Source organism: Hemicordylus capensis, chromosome 3 (assembly GCF_027244095.1).
Source record: "Hemicordylus capensis ecotype Gifberg chromosome 3, rHemCap1.1.pri, whole genome shotgun sequence".
Taxonomy (NCBI): Eukaryota; Metazoa; Chordata; class Lepidosauria; order Squamata; family Cordylidae; genus Hemicordylus; species Hemicordylus capensis.
The window spans coordinates 243,954,034-243,969,151 of record NC_069659.1 but is presented as its reverse complement, the minus strand read 5'-3'; the positions used below and the strand labels follow the sequence as shown (position 1 = coordinate 243,969,151).

The 15,118-nt window shown below is 43.9% G+C and overlaps 1 protein-coding gene across 1 annotated transcript in view; it reads left to right on the top strand.

Moving 5' to 3' along the window:
• Window positions 1–15,118, top strand: part of ANKRD22 (ankyrin repeat domain 22) — a 39,685-nt gene that overhangs the window by 1,162 nt on the left and 23,405 nt on the right. The window lies entirely within an intron of this gene.

The window sequence follows — 15,118 nt, the reverse complement described above, 5'->3', positions numbered from 1 at the left end:
AAGATCTACGCAGATCCCAGCGTTGCTGCGACATCAAACCCATCGCCGAATCTCGATTCTTAGTCTGGGTTAACGGAGTGAGCGCACTATTAACCCAGGCTCTGGGATTGTGTGTTAGCACAGGCTGCTTGCAATGCGCACTGACACAGATACGACTGCCTAGAGCACTAGTCTGCTGTGCATTGTCATGCAGTGCATTGTCACGCAGTGCATTGTGGGATTCCCCCCAGCCTCCAGAATGCCATGCCAATTGCAGCCGTGGTGATTGTGTGGTGCAGCTGGGATTAGTCTGGATAATCTGCGGGGAAAGTAGGCTTAGCCCTGACTTCCACCCTCCCACCCGCCCATGCAATTGTGAGAAAGGCCCTCGTGTGTGCGTAGCAAGTGCATAATGCAGTTGTGAAATGTGCATAGTTTCACATTTCTAGAAGAAGGAAATTCTATAGCCATTTAGGAAATGGCTTCCCTATTTGTAATATTAATAAGTAACCACAATAAATGCTCTTAGAGTATAGTCCTTTTTTGGACATTGTAATCTTGAATATATTGACGAGCAGGCAATTGAAGTGCACTGGCAGTAATCAGTAGTTCACATCCCATGCATCAAATCACCCATCTAAGCGACAGGTGTGCTCACTGCTTCTGCAGCACTTAAATCTCGCCAGTGAGGCTTGCAAAGGTGCCGAGGCTCTATGCCTACTAAGGAGTATGTGACCACACTCCTGCTGGTAATAATGGGGGTAGCAGTGGGAGTGCAAGGACTCACTTCTTAGCAAGCATGGACCTATCTCTCCTTTGCAAGCTGCACCAGTGAAATTTAAAGTGTCGTTGAAGGAGCAAGCACTCTTGTCACTCAGACAGGTGGCTCAGTCTACAACACATGAGCCACTGTCCTTAATTACGATCTCTACAACTCCAGAACTGCAATATTCATCTTTTCCCCCTTTTTGGAATTTTGAAAATCTTTACTGATCAATCCATATTAGTTTGAATTCAGAAGCCTGAGTATTATTTGTTTTTTGTATTTCCATCATCAGCCCTTTCAGTTTACAAAAAATGGGACAACTCTAATTCAATTCATCACATTCTTCTCAGACATCCTCCTCTACATTTTACATGTCCCGAGGAATGCCAATTATATTTACTTTTATTTACAAATTTTACTTTTATTTACAAGTTTTCATTGACTTGTATGCATTAGTGTTGACTGTGCTGTTTGACTGTGCTGTACTGACTGTGTCGTTTACACAGAAATTTCAATGAGAAGACGGGCTATAGGTCATACGAGCTGAGTAATTGTGCTCAGCTGGAGCATAGGAACGAAGTACTCTATGTTCAGAGTTCAAGGATTATGCTGAAAAATACAGAGTGTTTGGAAACTTCCACTGATTCCCAGTATGAATGCTAATAGGAGCTTACCTGAGTTATCACATCCCTCCCATAGTGAAAAATCTGCTTGGCTTCCAATTTGTTTATGGGCAGAATTCTTAGTGCTGATGCTGACCAATAAAGCCATAAATGATTTGAGACCTGAGTACTTGAAGGACCTTCTTTTCTCATATGAATCTTCACAACAATTAATCCAATAATCATGATTATTTGATTAATTGTGTGGAAATTCATATGAGAAAAGAAGGTTCTTCAAGTACTCAGGTCTCAAACCATTTATGGCTTTATTGGTCAGCACATTATTATTATTATTAGTAGTAGTAATACTAGTAATAATACATGTATTACTTATTATTGATAGTCAGAATATCAGCCCACACCTTAAAAGATTTAAAATATTTTATGATCTGTGTTTATTTCTGAATTTGAAAATAAAGTAAAGCAATCACATATGGATGTTACTGAGCAAGAGACTTACAGCCTTGACTTGATTTGTCAATCTCTCCTTATTTAGGATTTTACTGAGGATTCTTTGAGTATAATGGCCATCTGGACCCAATGTTATTCATTGGCGTTGTACATTTTCTTGCATGGTACCACTGGACCACATTTAAAGTGGTGGTGAGGAAGACAGGGGCATTCACTGATTGCCAGTGCTGAGCACCAATGGAAGAGGCAAAAATGCAGTTTGCCAAATGCAGTGACTGCAGTACTATACCTGTGCTGTACCTGTACCTCTACTGCAAGCTGAAAATAGCATCCTCTCTGTTACTAAATAAATGAGTCTACTCTAGCAACTTGCAGAGGCATGACACAGTGCCTACACCTAGACTTGGCACTGAACTTTCAAAGCAGTGAAATTCAAAGTGAATTTCAAGATTCCTTCCAAGAAGAAACACTTAAGAGTAAGGTAGTCCAAATACATTTCTAAAAGATAAGTGAATTTTTTCAGGGGAATTCTTGCATTCCTAGGATTGCCACTGAGCTTTCACCCACAATGAAGTCCAAAATGAATTTCAGTGTACCATCCAAGGCCAAACATCTGCAATTTTTCAAGGATGAAAAATGAGTTTCTGTTTCTCAGGGGATTTCAACACATCCCTAACTACGCTCCCTATACCAAGACCCTCCCCTCGCTTCCCCTCAGCCATATGGGCCATTGTTGATGGGGCTACTTATCTGTTCCACTGAGAATAGCTTCTGTAAGACTCTACTTGATATTATTTAATTTGAATATTTAAGTGGCTGATTTGTGCATTTTAGATATTTTGAACCTATCACTTCTCAGTGACAGAAGGTGCTCACTGGGGCCAATGTGTGTTGGGGGCAGGGTGGATTAGCAAGTCAGTCTATGCCTTTAACACAGTAATAAGCCCCACTGCTGCAGCTACACCACTGTCACATCCACCACTGCTCAGCTGGCAGAGGTGCAGGTGTGCTGACCTTTTCTAGGGATGTGCAAATTGATTCAGATACAAATTGATTTGTACCTGAATCTAGCTGATTAGAGTGATTTGGAGACAAAACAAATCACCCCTGTGGTCCATTGGCTAGATTCGGGTACAAATCGAATTGCAGCTGATTCGATTCAAATTGATTCGGGTTTCGGATCAGTCCTCTTAATTCCTCCAGGTTCCCAGATTTCATTTCTTTTCTTTTCTTTTCTTTTCTTTTCTTTTCTTTTGCTTTTTGGGGGGCAGCTCCCTGAGAGAGACTTTTTTAAAGATAGAGAGGCAGGCTTCTCTCTCTCTCTTTTCACATTTAATTCTTTTCCTTGAATTTAGTTTCTGCCATGTCCTTTTGGCCTTTTAATTTAATTTAATAGTATTTAATTTCATTTGATTTTTTGGGTGAGTGGCTGGGTGGATCAACTGCAGGCCATGTTTTTCCCTCCCCCCACCAGCTGAGTGTGTTGTCAGGTATTATTGCTCTGCTGGGCTGCAGCCCATGGCCTACCTGGGGAAGAAGACTCCAGGACTTCGGAAGGGTAAATTTATGGGGTTTTTAGTTACCCCTTTGCCCCTGAGTTTTTGGTTTAAATAGGGCCTCCTGGTTGGTTTGTGGAGGTACTTTGCTCTTCTATGCTCTTTTGGCGGAGCAGGTTTTTCCTTTTCAGGTCCCCCTTTATTTGCTCCCCCCCCCCCCTTGTTGCATGTTGTTGGGTGTCGTGAGTGGGTTTTAAGGGTGCTAGGTTTTTTATTTTAATTTTTTGTTAAAGCCCCAGGGAATGGAAGACAGGGATGCTTGACTATCACCATATCCCGAGCAAGGCTCAGACCTGGGTGGCAAGCAGAGGAGGGAGGTATGGCCAACATGCTAGCGGGGGAGGTAAGGGGGACAGAGAAGGCTGGAGAGGGTGCTGCAGCTACCCATTCCCCAATTCTTTGCCCCTGGTGAGGTGGCGCACAGGCTCTCCTTCCTGGAGGAGCCTGCTGGTCCTGCTGCACCACCAGAGCTGCTGCCACCTATGGCTCCTGGCAGTGCTGGAGGGGGGCAACTCCTCTGCCAGGGAAGCTGATGTTTCCATGGCAGGGGTGGAGGGCAAGGGCTCGACAGCTGCCAGCGCAGCCAGACTGTCCCTCTTTCTTGTGCCCCCCAACACTCGCCACTTAGTGAGGCCCCCACCGTCCAACTTGTGGAGACCTCTGAGTCCTCCGGGACTGGGTCAGATTCTGAGGAGGGATCTACTGTGGAGGAGGAGTCCCCTCAGCCGGGCCCTTCCCGGATGTAGGGCGGTGGGGTGGGTGGTTATTTATTTATTTATTTATTTAAGATGATGATGATGATAATAATTATTAAACATATTTTAATACCACTCAAAACTTAGTCCTAGAATAAAAAATAGTTAAAATAAATGACAGTATAAGGGTGATGAAATACGCATTTCCACACTGCAAAGCTTTTTCAATAACTTCCTCCAATGTGCAGTAAAAATTAAAAGTTTACAAGTTTAAAAAACATTCACTGTTTAAAACTTTAAAATTAAACCTCAGATGTAACAAAATAGCAAACGTTTCAATGTAAAACATCATCCTTAGCAGAATGATTTTGCTAGGCCAGGGGTGGCTTTTAACTATAACTTGAATCACCCTCCATCTGGAGCATCCCCCCTTGTCCCTCCCCCCTGCCCAATGGGGTGACAGTTGTCCCTGAGTGGCAACACTGTTGAACCAACCAAAGGGCCAAACACATCTGGCCAATCAGAGAAGCGTCAGCTCAGCCAATAAATTAAAGTGACACATATGTCACAAAATGGCCACTGCTTTGTAAAATGGAAGCTTGAGCCTTCAAGCCTCTTTGAACCGGTTTGAATCAAACCGGGCTAGGCTCTGTTCAAACTCGGACTGGAACTGCCATTCCAATGGCCAGTCTGGTCCAAGTTTGAACCTTTGAACCGGTTCAAACCTTCAAACTGAGTTTGAACACGTTCAAATCTGAACCTGTTTGCACATCCTTAGTTCATAAGGTTCTGAGGGATATATAAGAATAGGGATATATTAGATATTATAACAGGAGAGCTCTCCATTCTTCTCACCCTCAATCTGTTGTCTTACTTTGGTCCCACTCACTGATTTACTATATCACATGGTTAAAAAACCACCTTTTAACCCCACCCCACCCCACCAACATTCAGGGCATAAATTCCCTTCACACTGCTAAGGTTAAGGACAGGAAAGCCCATAATTTCTTACCCCCAAAAAGTATTTCCACCACCACCCACCCCACCGCCCTACATCCGGGAAGGGCCCGGCTGAGGGGACTCCTCCTCCACAGTAGATCCCTCCTCAGAATCTGACCCAGTCCCGGAGGACTCAGAGGTCTCCACAAGTTGGACGGTGGGGGCCTCACTAAGTGGCGAGTGTTGGGGGGCACAAGAAAGAGGGACAGTCTGGCTGCGCTGGCAGCTGTCGAGCCCTTGCCCTCCACCCCTGCCATGGAAACATCAGCTTCCCTGGCAGGGGAGTTGCCCCCCTCCAGCACTGCCAGGAGCCATAGGTGGCAGCAGCTCTGGTGGTGCAGCAGGACCAGCAGGCTCCTCCAGGAAGGAGAGCCTGTGCGCCACCTCACCAGGGGCAAAGAATTGGGGAATGGGTAGCTGCAGCACCCTCTCCAGCCTTCTCTGTCCCCCTTACCTCCCCCGCTAGCATGTTGGCCATACCTCCCTCCTCTGCTTGCCACCCAGGTCTGAGCCTTGCTCGGGATATGGTGATAGTCAAGCATCCCTGTCTTCCCTTCCCTGGGGCTTTAACAAAAAATTAAAATAAAAAACCTAGCACCCTTAAAACCCACTCACGACGCTCAACAACATGCAACAAGGGGGGGGGGGAAGCAAATAAAGGGGGACCTGAAAAGGAAAAACCTGCTCCGCCAAAAGAGCATAGAAGAGCAAAGTTCCTCCACAAATCAACCAGGAGGCCCTATTTAAACCAAAAACTCAGGGGCAAAGGGGTAACTAAAACCCCCATAAATTTACCCCTCCGAAGTCCTGGAGTCTTCTTCCCCAGGTAGGCCATGGGCTGTAGCCCAGCAGAGCAATAATACCTGGCAACACACTCAGCTGGTGGGGGGAGGGAAAAACATGGCCTGCAGGTGATCCACACAGCCACTCACCCAAAAAACCAAATGAAATGAAACACTATTAAATTAAATTAAAAGGCCAAAAGGAAATGGCAGAAACTAAATTCAAGGAAAAGAATTAAATGTGAAAAGAGAGAGAGAGAAGCCTGCCTCTCTATCTTTAAAAAAGTCTCTCTCAGGGAGCTGCCCCCCCCAAAGGCAAAATGGATCTGCACAGAACCTAGGAACTAGGCCTGAGCTCTGGGCACTGTGTAGGAACCCCCTCCCCCACCCATAGACTCAGCTGCTGCTGATCATGGAGTGTGTAGGCAGTGTGCTTCAAAAAGCTTTTTACAAATATGGAAGCACTTGCTTCAAGATTTTTTTAAAAATTAAAAATATCAATAAATTAAAATAAAATAGTCCAGTTCCCTCTCCTCTGCCGAAAAAGGCAGGTCAGAGAGCACAACCTGTACCTGAATGCACAGAGAGTGCCCAACTGCATAAAAAACAAAATGTCACCCCAGCAAAAGGGCAGTCAGAAAAAGGGGGTGAAATTGTTGAACTCCTTGCTATAATATATAACTTATCCCTACATTCAGGCTCTATACCAGGGGCCTGGAAAGTAGCCAATATAACTCCATTTTTCAAAAGGGGATCCAGGGGCAATCCGGGAAATTACAGGCCAGTTAGCTTAATGTCTGCTCCAGGCAAATTGATGAAAAGCATTCTCAAGGATAAAATTGTAAGATCCCCTGATTCATAGGAAAACAGAATCATAGAAGAGTAGGCCCTGCAGGCGGAGAGCCAGCATGGCTTCTTCAAAGGTAAACCTTGCCTCACAATACTTTTGGAGTTCTTTATGAGTGTCAACAGGTGTGTGGATAAACGTGATCTGGTTGACATAGTATATCTGGACTTCCAAAAAACTTTCAAGAAAGTTCCTCATCAAAGACTCTTGAGAAAACTTAGCAGTCATGGGATAAGGGGACAAGTACATGTGTGGATTGCTAACTGGTTGAAGGACAGGAAACAGAGTGTAGGTGTAAATGGAGAGTTTTCACAATGGAAGTAAGTAAGAAGTGGGGTCCTCCAGGGATCTGTACTGGGATCGGTGCTTTTTAGTTTATTGATAAATGATCTAGAAGTTTGGGTAAGCCATGAGGTGGCCAGATTTGCAGATGACATGAAACTATTTAGGGTAGTAAAATCCAAAACAGAATGTGAGGAGCTCCAAAAGGATCTCTCCAAACTGGGTGAGTGGGTGACAAAATGGCAAATTATTTATTTATTTATTTATTTAAGATCATGATGATGATAATAATTATTAAACATATTTTAATACCACTCAAAACTTAGTCCTAGAATAAAAAATAGTTAAAATAAATGACAGTATAAGGGTGATGAAATACGCATTTCCACACTGCAAAGCTTTTTCAATAACTTCCTCCAATGTGCAGTAAAAGTTAAAAGTTTACAAGTTTAAAAAACATTCACTGTTTAAAACTTTAAAATTAAACCTCAGATGTAACAAAATAGCAAACGTTTCAATGTAAAACATCATCCTTAGCAGAATGATTTTGCTAGGCCAGGGGTGGCTTTTAACTATAACTTGAATCACCCTCCATCTGGAGCATCCCCCCTTGTCCCTCCCCCCTTGTCCCTCCCCCCTGCCCAATGGGGTGACAGTTGTCCCTGAGTGGCAACACTGTTGAACCAACCAAAGGGCCAAACACATCTGGCCAATCAGAGAAGCGTCAGCTCAGCCAATAAATTAAAGTGACACATATGTCACAAAATGGCCACTGCTTTGTAAAATGGAAGCTTGAGCCTTCAAGCCTCTTTGAACCGGTTTGAATCAAACCAGGCTAGGCTCTGTTCAAACTCGGACTGGAACTGCCATTCCAATGGCCAGTCTGGTCCAAGTTTGAACCTTTGAACCGGTTCAAACCTTCAAACTGAGTTTGAACACGTTCAAATCTGAACCTGTTTGCACATCCTTAGTTCATAAGGTTCTGAGGGATATATAAGAATAGGGATATATTAGATATTATAACAGGAGAGCTCTCCATTCTTCTCACCCTCAATCTGTTGTCTTACTTTGGTCCCACTCACTGATTTACTATATCACATGGTTAAAAAACCACCTTTTAACCCCACCCCACCCCACCAACATTCAGGGCATAAATTCCCTTCACACTGCTAAGGTTAAGGACAGGAAAGCCCATAATTTCTTACCCCCAAAAAGTATTTCTAGCCCTGTTGAACATTGGTGGGTTTGTATTGTTTTCTGCCCACCTGCCTTGCTCTTTTTTTACTGTTTCTCTGATTCCGGATTGTTCTTCTACATCTGAATCTTAGGGACAAACTGCATGTTACAAAGAAAAGGGTGTAAGGAAGCCCTAGTATGATTTTATATATCTTTATATAGCTGGAAAACAACCAAAGGTTCTTAGTGGAGAAGTGATGTGTGTGTGTGTGGAGAGACACAAGTTTCTTAATTTTTGATGCCACTAGGTATTCCTCACCCCCACTCGCCGCAAAAGCTGGGGCCCATCTGCCCTCCACAATGTTCCAGATTATTTAATTTATTTATTTTGCAAATATTTTGATCAAAAATATTCCTCCTGAAATATCCATTACATTCTCCCATATCCAAAACACACCTCCCAGTTTTTCCATTATATTCTCAGGTGGTTAAAAATGGGAGGCCAATTTCACCATTTATTTATTTTTGATAGGCTTGAGAAACTCATGAATTTCTCCATCTCCTAACTGTCAGAAATGATTAGAATACAAACCACTTACAAACTATGTAGTGGTTAGTGCTGTCATAGCTTCCTTCAGACACATAGCATAAACTGAAAAAAGGAAGGAAAATGATACTATTGCTGTCACCAAACATTGGTAAGTTATTCTGCTCTAAACTTAATAAAGAATTTTATAAGAATTTCTCCTCCCAAAATTGCTGTTTCATTCCAAAATTTGTCTGCACCTTGAAATGTTGCCCAAACTGACTGATTGGCCTGTTTCACCCCCAAATTCTTCAACATCTCTGAATTTTCACCAAGTCTGCTTCTAAAATAATTTTGGGACAAGTATAATCTATGTATAAATACTCCAATTATTAAATCTCATGGCAGATTATGAAAAATTTAAAACAATTCAAGCAATTAGTGAACTGGAAGTCTGATACAAATTGCCATTGTCTGGAAATACTTATGATAAGCAGTATAAATTGGATGGTCAGAGATGGACCGCCATCTGGTTATGGTTGAATGTACAGCCACAACTCACTTTTGGGAGGGTTAGGACTTATTAGGCTGTAGCTATGGGATGGGGGCAAATCAGGTGGCTTCCAGGAACTGGGTGGTCTCGGTTCTTTGGATCCATCCACCCAATTATAGCTCCCCCAGTGCATCCAACCCATTACCATTTGTAAACAGGCATTGAGGGAAGCCATATCATTGCACAATGAAATTGTCCTGGAGAAATAGATTTGGGTTTCATCAGCACACTCCTGATGCTCTCTCCCAGCAGTTTCATGTAGATATTTAAAAACATTGGTGACAAGATGGAGCCCCAGGGAACTCCAGTAGTCTTCACCATTCCAAGCAGCTTGTCTACATCCTCAGGAATAACAAATTGAAACAGATCCTGTCTAACCTTATGTCACACTTGCCCTTGTGGCCGGCGATTCCTACACCCAGGACAGGGCTTTGGAGGCAGGCTGGCCTCCGAGAACAGTCAGAGTGGGGGCTATGTCCTCAGCCAGGGGGCTCACAAACCATGGGCACCATCTCCACCAGGAGTCATAGGACTCTGTCACTTCCGAGCCCTCCTCATAGTCTGGCCCCTCATCACAGGCTGTCTGCTTGTTATAAAGCCACTGACAACTGGGGCAGTCCTCGCAATACCTCAGCCCTGGCCGAGATCTCAGCCCGAAGTCCCGCGAGACTCCACCAAGCTCTCATGAGACACTCATGAAGTCTCATGGGGCCTTGCTGAATGCCGAGGCAGTCTCACTGGTTCCCTGCATGGGCCAGCACACGAAGCCACGTGTGGGAATTCCATGATCGCTGTCCATGGCTGGGGAGAGTGAGGCGATCGGAGACTCCCCATCGCCAGGGCTGGCTAGTCACTCCTCCTGGCCCTCCACTCTTGCCCCAGGGATACCTCACACCATACAGAAGTTACTGGACAGTCTTGTAATTGCTACAATAGTGCTATACAAGTCAGCCCAGAAAGGAGAGATGTTATCCACAAAATAGTCATTAAAAACATCACAGAGGGCCACTGAAGGTTCCAAATTTGAGTTTAGGGAGGAGGGAACCTGAGTCAGTCTCCTCATAACCCTAACTAAGTCCATTGGGTGCAAGCTTGCTGATGCACGGCATACAGAAAATAAATGCTTCTTTGCTGCACATACCACCACAGCATAAGCCTTCAAATGGGCTCTACATTGTTGGATTCAAGGTGAATCCTCTTCCACTTGTGATCTCGTCATCTATTTTGCCACTTCATCTTCCATAGTTCTTCAGTATACCATGGGGCTAATTTTAAAGTGAGTGAGAGAACACTTAGGAGCAATCATATCTACTGTCTATTCCAGGTTTCTAATTCAGTCACTAGCAGAACCAACTCTACAGTCTTCCGTGGCCTCTTGGGTTCTATCTATCTATCTATCTATCTATCTATCTATCTATCTTAATACATTTCTATACCATCCAAAATGCAAGTTCTCTGGGCGGATTAATAGGATCTAATAACCTCCTTGGATGTACCCTTCTAATAGGTCCTACTCCACCTTCAAAGGTGAGTTGTGACTGTAAATCCATCCTTAAAGAGGTTGTGGTCCACATCTGACCATCCAATTTACACTGTTTTTCATAAATGTTTCCAAACAATGACATAGGCACTGTGTAGGGATGTGCAAGCTGGCTTGATTCAAACTGTGGTTTGAATTGACCTGGCCCAGTTCAGCCACTCTGAGTGAATGGGTCTGGCCCCGGTTCTAAGAACCAGTTTGCACCCAGTTCAGGAGTATATTTATTAAGGAATCTGGCGAGAATCCCCCTTTACAAGTAAAGGGGGTATTCCCTATCCTAACGGCTGGGGGGGGGGCATGGGGAGAGAGAGATAGGTCCTCCATACCTTAGTGGAGGCCAGTGGAGGCTGGTAGCAGAGGCGGCAGAGACCTCGGCGGTGGTGGGGTTGGCTCCTCCAAGCCCTCCGCTAACATCTTGAATGACAGCTGTGGCCCAGTTTGGACCTCTGTGCATGCGAGGAGGCCATTTTCATGATCACACAAGCTCAGAGGCCAATTGCATCACCATGCAAATAATGTGGTGATGTGAATGGCTGGAGCACATGCATAGAGGTCTTGAAAATGGCCCAAACCGGGCTGCAGCCAACCCAGGCTGTCATTCATAAGGCCAACAGGAGACTTGTAGGAGCACCACCACCATCACCACAGCCAATGTCTCTGCCGCCTCTGCCACAGCCTCTGCTGGCCTCCACTAAGGTACAGAGGACCTTCTCCCCAGGGGCAGAACCGAGCTGGCCAAACGGGCAGTTTGCACATCCCTAGTGCTGTGTGTCACCAGCCTATAGCAACCTTTGATATTCAGTCTTCTCTCGCTACCCTTCTCAGTTTAGCAGATTATGAAGTCGGCCTATAAAAGCTAATAAACTCATTTGCCTGCAGGATTCCACAGGATTCCTTTTCCTTTGGCTGCCAGTTATAAAGATCTGCTTCAGATGGCACAGTTGTAATAATACTCATACTTGAAATGAACATCGAAGAACACTGACCTCACTGCATTCATTTCATTTGCATTGGACATTACACTGGAATTAGTTATTCAAAGGCAAGAATGAATGCTCTTAAATCTGGGGATCAGTTATCACTGATTGATTGATTGATTAATTAAGTGCCGTCAAGTCGGTGTTGACTCTTAGTGACCACATAGATAGTTTCTCTCCAGGTTGATCTGTCTTCAACTTGGCCTTTAAGGTCTCTAGGTGGTGCATTCACTGCTGTCGTAATCGAGTCCATCCACCTTGCTGCTGGTTGGCCTCTAGCAGTTTTTATTTTCAGTTTGGGCTACGGCTGATCTACTACCACCACCTTGTGGACTTAACCTGTAATTTCAGTCTTAATTCTACCTCCCACTAACTGTGAAAGTGGAATCCGGATCCTCCAGGGTTGAGGGAGGTGGATGTAGAATCTACTGCTACTACCATTACTGATATTTGTATACTATTTTCCAGCAAAGTTCTCAAAGTGTACCCAGGAAAAAAAGGAAATAAAGATGCTTATCTGTCCTAAAAGGGCACACAGTCTAAAAAGAAACACAAGGTAGGCACCAGCAACAGCCACTTGAGGGATGCTGTGCTGGGGCTGAATAAGTTCAGTTGCTCTTCCCCTGCTAAATATAAAAGAACCCCACTTTTAAAGATGCCTTTTTGCTTTTTTGACTTTTAATGAGTTGATTGGTTAATACAAAATGAGGCTGTTCAGAATCAATCAATCATCTTTATTATGGTCAAAGACCAGCACAGGATATAGTACAGATACAATGAACTAAAACTCATTAAATTAATATAAACCAGATAGATACACCTAAAATGCTGTAAATCCATGGCTATAGTTAACCTATAAAATAATAACTATAATTATGATCATTATGGTTATAATTATATTATGATTTTGATTAGTGAAATGCAACTCTACAAACTGTGGGGTAATTAGGAGAGCCAGCATGGTGTAGTGGCTAGAGTGCTGGACTAGGACCGGGGAGACCTGAGTTCAAATCCCCATTCAGCCATGATACCAGCTGGGTGACTCTGGGCCAGTCACTTCTCTCTCAGCCTAACCTACTTCACAGGGTTGTTGTGAGGAGAAACTTCAGTATGTAGTACACCGCTCTGGGCTCCTTGGAGGTAGAGCGGGATATAAAATGTAAAAATAAAAATTAAATTAAATTTAAAAAAATATACGGCAGGTTAAGCCTAGATGCTGTTGAGAGATAAAACAGGAGTAAGTATACAACTATCTTTAAAAGTAGGACATATACAATGAAATATAACTCATCAAAATTATTATTAACCAGATAGATACACCTAAAATGCTGTGAATCCAACACTATAATTAGCCTATAAAATAATAATAATTATTATGATTATTTTGGTTATGATTATAATGAAATACAACTCTAAAAACTGTGGGGTAATTAATAAAATAAGATACTGCAGCGTAAGCCTAGAAACTGTAGGGAGATTAATGGAGTAGAGATAAAACAGTATACAACTATCTTTCAAAGTGGGGCATCTAAAAATATAAAATGGTTAAGATAACATATAAAAGCTACCATGAGGAGCAAATAAAAATTATTCTATTAAGTAAAATGATCAGTAGTTGAAAGTCTGCTGCAAGGGATATTAACTGGCGATCAGGACCCGGTGGATCTTGCATGCTGCTCTGCAGAATCTGGCAGCATTGTACATGAAAGTCCAATGGTCATCTGAGAGCAGCATCTTGGTGTAGACTTGAATAGAGCGACCAGGGTATTTGAGAAGCAAGGCAGATATGAGCTTGTCATGGCTGTCTTTATAAAAGGGACATGAGAGGAGCACATGCTCTATGGTTTCCACCTCCCCAGAGTCACAAAGACAAAGCCTTTCCATGGGTGGAATCTTCTTGTATCTGCCTATCTTCTTGTATCTGCATAGAGGTGCGGGGAAGGGCATAACACCAGGGGAGGGTGAATGCCTTTCTATGGCTTGATATTTCCAATTGTGTCAGATATGTAGAGGGGGAGATGGTAAATCTATGACTATCTGGGGCCAGAAAGCCTGGCGTTCCATGTCCAGAATCCTCTGTTTGGTGGCCGTTTCGCCTTGTTCCAGCCATAGTCAACAGAAGGGACGGGGAGAAGCCCAGATGCACCACTTCACTGAAGACAGCCCCTTTCCATGAGTATTGAAAATTGTCCTACAGGGTTAGTGGGGCCAGACACTGTGGACAAATGGCTAGTTTGAGCCAATGGTCGAGAACTGTCATCCAAACCTTAGCCTCCACTTTTATCATGCCAGTTTCCAGCCATATCATGCCAGTTTCCAGCACTGGAGACACAGCAAGGCACTTGTAAGGCCCCTCTCAAGAATTTAGATTGAACACATTCCAGTATAACCAGATTGGATGGAGATCCTGGGTGGGCGCCATATAATAATTGTGCCAGCGACTTGGCTTCATATAGTTTGAGCGCTGCAGGTATGTAATGGCCGCCTCTAGAATGAAGGAACCTCAAGATGGCAGTGGAGCTCCTCCATGCCGCTAGGGCAACGTGATCATAATGGGCCCTTCTTGAGCTAGAGTCATGAAGGACCACCACCAGGTATGTAAAGCAGGCGACCTGCTCAATTCTGTGTCCATCAATATTCCAGTGGTAGATCTTCAGTCTTCTAGCGAAGGCCGTGCCCTTGGTTTTTTTGGTAGTTTATTTCCAGTTGCCCACTCTTGCAGTGCTGTGATAATGTTGCCATCGTCCTTCTGAGGCCTACAGGGGTCCTTGAAATGATAGCAGGATCATCTGCATAGAGTAAGATGGAGATGGCTCTTCCGGCCAACTTGGGAGGGTGGAAGTCAGGATTGTTGAGACAGTTCACCATGGCATCGATACAGAAGTTGAACAATAGCGGGGCCAGGATACATCCTTGTTTAACTCCCTTTTGGGTTGATATAGGCTCCGTAAGGTGTCCTTGTGGGCTACATCTCACCTTAAGTGATGTGTTTGTGTAAAGGGTGCAAATCAGATAAAGCAGGCACCTATCAATTGAGGAGGATTCAAGCTTTTTCCCCATAGCTTAACTCAGGAGATAGAGTCAAATGCAGCCTTAAGGTCTATGAAGGCAGCATAGAGGGAGGTAGATTTGTTAGAAGAGTACCTTTCAATGAGATGTTGGAACACCAGGCACTGATCACTTGTAGATCTGTCTTCCCTAAAGCCTGCTTGTTTGTCTGCCAGCATTACTTCTTGCTCTAGCCAGTCTTTGAGTTTCCCATGTATGTGCCTGGCATACAGCTTGCCGATGGTGTTGAGCAGGCTAATGGGCCTATAATCGGCAGGGTCATCCCTTTGTCCCTTTTTGATTATGGGGACGATGATCA